Here is a 7,675-nt window from a genome sequence, read left to right on the forward strand (position 1 = left end):
GCTCTTTGGAGGCAAGAATGATGATGCTTCGTCTCACATACTTTGGGCATGTTACTTTTACTTGAAGGGACTATTCCTTGGAGTGGGACATAATACTTGGAAGGGTGGAGGGTGGGCCGGTGGATTGGCATGTTTACTGCTGCAATAGGTTCTAGCGAGCCAGGAAGTGTGAGAATGGCTCAGCATAGAACAGAGTTCAGATCTTTTGTTCATAGAGTTGCTATGAGTCATACTTGACTCGACGGCACCTAACAGCAATAGCAATATCAAACTAGGAAAATATGAAATTATTTTCTAGGCTTTGTTGGCACAGAGGCTATCTAATCTATGGAAGTTCTTACACATTTTCACAGCTCTAGGATATACTGAGATTTAAACTTAGTGCATGAAAATTCATTCTTATTTCTCTACTGCCTTGGTTAAAAGTAAGAAGGTAAATCCTGGGACCAATACTCAGACTCCATGCCCATGTCTGTGACAAAAATTCATAACTCTCTCTTTACAGGCTCTTCACAGGGCTCCTTTCAAAACTGACCACAGAATAGAAAGCTAGTATCTTCTTAATATCTTCTTATTAATTTCCCCTCTTGGAAGTATCTCTATGTCCACTGAATGTTTAGCAATACTCTTTTATAATCTGTTGTTAACTGCTATTAAGTCAAGTAAGACTCATAGTGATCCTATGGACAAAAGACCTGAACCCTGCCTCACCCAGTGCCATCCTCATCATCTCTGATACACTTGAGCCTATTGCTGTGGTCGCCATGTCAATCCATCTAGTTGGGGGTCTATATATTATTGCTAAAAACTATACCTTTTAGTGGAGAAGATTGGGACATCTGTTGAAGTTCAGATATGTAGTAGACTACAAAATGGCTTGTGCATGTTATATTACCTCTCTATCTCTCTATATTCTTATTTGTAAGACAAACAACCTATATAAAATGTTAGACATCCCTCCTCAACCTTAAACCCTATGGTTGTTGTTGAGGGGCACTTGAGGTGTTAATAACTGGGTGTGCTGATCAGTCTAGCAGAAATGACAGCTAGTTTTTGAAACCAAGAGCTTATGAACCAAGAGAGGAATCTCAGCTGTTCCCTCTTGTGATGTGTGTAGTGCTACTCTCTGTATTTCAGTCAGTTCCAGGAGCCTCATCCAGGAAGGTGTAAGTCACCCTCCTCATCTTCCTGTGACATTCTCCTGTCTGCTCAGGCAGATGCCACACTGTGCCCAGCATTGCTGATAAAGAACCTTCTAGGATGATTACAGTGTTTGCAGAGTAATCTCAATAAATTGTTATCTTTCATTTCTACATCCTCTATGGTGTGCCTTCAAGTTAGAGCCCAGCCATGTTGACCCTCCAACAGGTTTCCAGAGGCAGTAAATCATACTGGAGAAGACTACCCATCCTTCTTTGATGGGATAACAGCTAGAGATGTATTTGAGCTGTTTGAGATGGATTTGGATTTTTTGCCCTTGGGATTGCAGCACAGCTTCTTGGCATTAGGCCACCAAAGCTCCCTATGCCCTCTATATTGTTGTTGCTATGTACCACTGAGTTGCTTGTACATAGTGAACCTATGTACATCAGCTCTAAACTGTGCTCTATTTTGAACCAATTTCATTGTCTTCAACACACCTACCCCCATCACCCCAGTCACTGAGTCAACAGTAGACATTATTTTTGGTGCCTTTTGTAGTTCTCACAGCAACCCCACAGTCTAGAGGTTTACATAATCCCATTTGGCTGAAGGATAAAATGTAATCTCAGGTGGATAGCTAACTGAAATCACACGATAAATTAGTGGCAAGACTGGGGTTCAAGTTGAAATTTTTAATCACCATGCCATACTACGATTCTCATTAGAGTCATAGACGTGGAGTTATTGTTGAGTATCTTTGTCAATTCAAATCAACAATTCAAAGCAACCCTCTGAACCACAGATGGAGCCCCTATCCTATCTTCACCATACCATCAGTCTACTGTTGCAATCACAGTGTCAATGCATCTCGCTAGAGGGTCTTTCTATCTTTTTCTGACCCCCTGCTTTATCTGGAAGGTCAGGATAGGAAAGGAAGACCCTCAAAGAGATGAACTGACACAGTAACCACCGCAATAGGTTCAAGGGTATCAGAGATGCTGAGGATGGTGCAGGATAGGACAGGGTTCCAAACTGTTGTTCATAGGGTCGCTGTAAGTCATACTCAACTCGATAGTACATAATAACAACTTTACCTGGAGAAAGTGAAACTAAGGTGGTCATTGGAGACAAGGATGATGAAATACCATCTCATATAGTTTGAGCATGTTATCAGGAAAAGCCAGAACTTGGAGAAGGACCTTATCCTTGGAAAGGTAGAATGTAAGTACGAGAGAGGAAAACACTTGATGAGATAGATTGATATGGCTGGAAGAGTATATTGATAGGGAACAGCCAGAAATTCAGGGTGGATTTAGAAGAGACCATGAAATAAAGGGTACCATTGCTTATGTCAGACAGATCTTGGCTTAAAGCAAAGAAGATGAAAAAAAAAATGTTTATATGTTCTACAACCAGGAGAAGATAAAATAGATGAATGGGACCTTCCAAGAATCAAATCCCAATTCACATCCAAAACCTTTTCCAACAGGGTCAAAAGGGAAGCCACAGACTGGGAAAAGGTATTTGGTAATGACATGTCAGATAAGGGACTTAAATCTAGAATTTATAAAATAGTTGAGCACCACAACAAGATAAAGGTAAAAACCCAGTTGAAAAATGGGCACAGGATATGAACAGACATTTCACCAAAGAAGACATTCAGATGGCAAACAAATACATGAAGAAATGTTCAAAATCCCTAGCTCTAAGAGAGATGCAAATCAAAACAACTATGAGATATCATCTCTCCCCAGTCAAAATAGCAAAATTTAACAGAATAGCAAGCAACAAATGCTGGCGAGGTTGTGGAGAAACTGGAACCCTTATTCATTGTTGGTGGGAGTATAAAATGATGCAACCACTGTGGAAAGTGGTGGGCGCTTTCTCAAAAAGTTGCAAATAGAGATACCATTTGACCCAACAATTCCACCACTGGGAATATACTCTAAAGAGACCATAACCACCATCCAGGCAGACATATGCACACCCATGTTTATCGCGGCTTTGTTCACAATAGCAAGGAGTTGGAAACAACCCAAGTGCCCCTCAACAAACGAATGAATAGAAAAGCTGTGGTATGTTCACACAATGGAATACTATGCTGCATTGAAAAGTAAGGAACTCATGCAATATTATTCAAAATGGGTGACCCTGGAGGACATTATGCTGAGTGAAATATCTCAGTCACAAAAGGACAAATACTACATGGTGCCACTGCTGTAGAATGGGACTGACATCAGGGTTGGGGTAAGACTGAGAAAAGCTGGATAAATTAAGTATACTGCATTGAAACAGATGAGGGAGAGGACAGTTTAAATGCGATATACGATAGGGTATTATGGTTATCACAAGAGTCCAGAATTAAGGTTGCATAGTTGAGGGTACTCAGGGCAGTGGGGAGGGGGGGTGTGGGGGGATTGTATACCAATGAAAGAATTTTTCTTTTACTTTTCTTTTTTTTCCTTTTTTTTTCTTGGGAAAAACATATTGGGGGTACAAGGAGGTGAGGTTTGGGGGCAGAAGGGTGAGGATGGGCCAGGATGCAGTTGCAGAGCTGCACAGCTTGGTTGGTGGGGGGAGCAGGTGAAGGAAATGATGAGGGTCCAGAGGAGATCAGATACTATAGAGGAATGACAAGCATTTTCCAATGGTAATTAAACCAACTGTCTTATTGATTTGGGAATTGGATGCCGACTCTCTGGCTTCTTCATGCTGAACAGGGACATAGATGTAAAGGGGGGGAAGGGAGGATGCTTTATCACCTTACTGGTGGTCTTGGGTTAAAGCTGCTTGCCTTATTGGTCTGTTAGAAGATATTTTCCTGTCATTTGCTCCCCTCTGGACTGCAAAGTGTTTTCCCAGCTGGGTCCAGTGGGTATGGCTGGTTGAACCCAGAGGCTCCATCCTCCCTTGCTTTCTTAGCTGCCAGTTGTATTTTCTTTTTGTCACTGGCACTGGGTTCAGGGTCAATTCTGGAGTAAAACTCAGAGTTAAGGTTACCTATAGGAAAGGGAGAAAACTTAGAGAGAACAAACTTGTGAGTTACAAATAGAAGGGCTTTGAGGGTGTTGCTTTCAGGTTTACTGGGGGGGGAGGGTGGCAGAAGGTGGCCTAGGTAACAGTGGATACCCTAGGCATTCTTTTTTTTTTCTCCTTCCCCACCCAGGGTTCAATCTGGGGACAATGGCACAAACTGGGGACTGAGGAGCTCACCCTGAGGCCTGTGATGGCTCGCCCCGAGCCGGGGGCTGAGGGCAGCCCGCCCCAGGCAGAGGGCTGCGACGGCTCGCCCCGAGCTGGGGGCTGAGGGCAGCCCACCCCGGGCATAGGGCCGCGATGGCTCACCCCAGGCAGAGGGCCGAGGGCAGCCCACCCCGGGCATAGGGCCGCGATGGCTCACCCCAGGCAGAGGGCCGAGGGCAGCCCACCCCGGGCATCTTTTACTTTTCAAAGAGAGAAGCAAACTGGGGTGGGGGAGGGCTAGGCAGGGAGAAAAGTGAAATCATGAATAGATGGAAATCCAAAATCTCTGTAAATGTTCATTAGAATTAATGAAATAATTTTTTTTAATGTTTATATGTGTTTTAGTGACCATGAAAAGGCAGTCAAATGTGTAGTTACTACTAAATTATGCATAAAATTGAGAACAGGAATTTCAAAAGAATGAACTATGTTTACGTGTAACTTATACATACATCAAAGAAGTAGTCATTTCAACAGAACAAGAGGATGCTACTTGGTTTAAAACTCGAAAAACTTTGTGCCATAGTTCACCATTTCTCCATAACTATTCAATCTATATGTTGAGCAAATAATTTAAAAATCTGTACTCTACAAAGAAGAAAGTGGCCTCAGGACAGGAAGAAGTTTCACCAACAACTTGTATTATGCGAATGACACCACTTCACTTACAGAAAGTGAAGAACACTTAAAAAACTCACTAAAGAAAATAAAAGACTATAGCTTTAACCATGGATTACACATCAATAACAAGAAAACAAAAATCCTCACCACTGGACCAATAAGCAGTATCACGATAGGTAAAGAGAGAAGTTATCAAAGATTTCATTTAACTTGGATTCACAATCAACACCTGTTGTAAAAGCAGTTAAGTCGTCAAAAGAAACTCTCCTCAACAAGCGACTCGATGGCACATCACAACAACAGTGGCCTAGTGGTAAGAAGCTGCACTGCAATCACAAAAGTGGTTGTTGTTGATTGCCTTTGAGTCAAGCACAACTCATAGCGACCCTATGAACAAAAGGCCTGAAGACACTCTACAACTATCAACATTTACCAAAGGTCATAGAGTTTCCAGCATCATAGTATTTAGGAAGAGGATGTCGTTCCTGCTTCCAAATCTGTCATACCATGTTGTTTTTATGTGTCATTGAGTCGCCTGTGATATATAGTGACCCTATGTACAGCAGCTCTGAACCTTTCATTGTCCTGAGCCCAAAGTAAGCAGTTTGAATCCAACAGCTGCTCCACAGGAGAAAGATGGACAATCTTCTCAGAAAATACTTTAGAGGGTCAACTATGGGTTGGTTCTGACTCGATGGTACACAACTACACAACAACAATAATGAGTACATTGGGAGCTCTAGTGGCTTAGTGGTAAGGAATCGTGTCTCCAGTGCAAAATATGCTGTTCAAATCCACCAGCTGCTCTGCAGGAGAAAGATAGGCAATCTGCTTCCATGAGAAGACTTGCTGTGGAACACTTACTACAGAAAATCAAAGACTATACAACAACAACAATACCCTTCAATATGGATTGAAAGGGTGTTGATTGTGGGTCCAAGTACGATTAAATTATGATTTCATTGTACTTGGACCCACAATCAACACCCTTGGCGCCAGCAGACAGGAGATTAGGATACATACCACATTGAAAAGTCGGCCATCAGAGGTCCAAGTATAGGGTTCATCTGAGTACCATCAAGTGTTCTGGGATTCCCATTCTTGTCAAGGTTAGCCACAATTTGTTGTAATCCGCACAGTCAATTTCCTTTGCAGAGTCAATTTCAAAACCATCTCAGGAACAGGTTTGGGGCCTGGAGCACTAATGAACGAAGATCAGATGAGCTGTGGGAGGATATCAAGATATTAACCAGAAGGATGCAAAAGGTAATTACAAAGGCAGAGGAGGAACAAAAGATTAAGATGGATGTCAAAGAGACTGAATATTGTGCTGGAGCATGGAGAAGCCAAAGCAAAGGGAAGAAATCAATAAGGTATGGAGCTAAACAGAAGATGTCAAAGAGCAGCTTGGGAAGACAAAGCAAAGTATTATAATGAAATGTGCAAAGAGGTGGAGTCAGAAAATCAAAGGGATGAACTCATTCACGTTTCTTAAGCTGAAAGAATCAAAGAATGAGTTCAAGCCTCGAGTTGCAATACTTAAGGATGTTGTGGGCAGAATATTGAATGACCTAGGAAGCATTAAAAGAAGATGGAAGGAGTACAAAGAGTCATTTTACCAAAAAGAATTGGCTAAGACAGAAGAATTTGATGAAACAATATATGATCAAGAGACAATGGTGATGAAGGAGGAAGTTCACGCTGCTCTGAAGGAACTGGGAAAAAAACAAGGCCCCAGGAATTGACAGAACATTTTAACAAGCAGATGCTACCCTGGATGTGCTCAGCAGGTTGTGCCAAGAAATCTGGAGGACAACTACCTGGTCAAATGACTGGAAGAAATCTATATTTAGTCATATCCCCAAAAAAAAGGTGATCCAACAGAGTGGGGAAATTATAAAACAATATCAGCAATATCACACAAGCAAAATCCTGCTGAAGATTATCCAAAAACGACTGAACAGTACATTAACAGAGAATTACCGGAAACATAAGCTAGGTTTACAAGAGGCTATGGCACTGGAGACATTATTGCCAATGTCAGATGGATCATGGCTGAAAGCAAAGAGTACCAGAGCAATGTCTATCTGTGTTTCATTGACTATGTACTATCAGTAGTATCCTGGAATTAGAACTCAGCTCTCGAGATAGGCTCTAGCACACAAAAAAATTCTACATCTAAAAAGGGAAGTGTGCATCTGTACTCTGAAAAATAAGAATTTCATTAATCAATGGAAACTCACACTCACCTGTATCTGGCTGTTAGGCACTGAGTTTCCACTTCTTCTATGCTCCTCTCCTGAGAAAAGAGGAGAATCCTGGGAAGGCAGAGTTAAGGACAAGAAAGCAGTAAAGATAGCCTAGAACCATCTTGTGATTAAGATTTATTTGTCTACTACTCCCTCCACCATATTAGTGGTGCTATCCCTCACTCCATACAAAATTGAGGCTGAAAGGAATCTTTAAAAACTCCATCCATCAACTAGAATGATAGAGAATGACCAAGGATGTTATAATTCTAGAAGGTAGACCTTTCTTGTTGTTGTTGTTGTTATGTGCCGTCGAGTCGCCTGCGACTCATAGTGACCCTATGTACAACAGCCCTAAACTCTGCTCTGTCCTGTGCCAATCGCACTGTCTCTGACACTCCCATCCCAATTAACCCAGT

The sequence above is a fragment of the Elephantulus edwardii genome, unplaced genomic scaffold (assembly GCF_000299155.1).
Source record: "Elephantulus edwardii isolate Elephantulus edwardi_28Jun2011 unplaced genomic scaffold, EleEdw1.0 scaffold00233, whole genome shotgun sequence".
Lineage (NCBI taxonomy): Eukaryota > Metazoa > Chordata > Mammalia > Macroscelidea > Macroscelididae > Elephantulus > Elephantulus edwardii.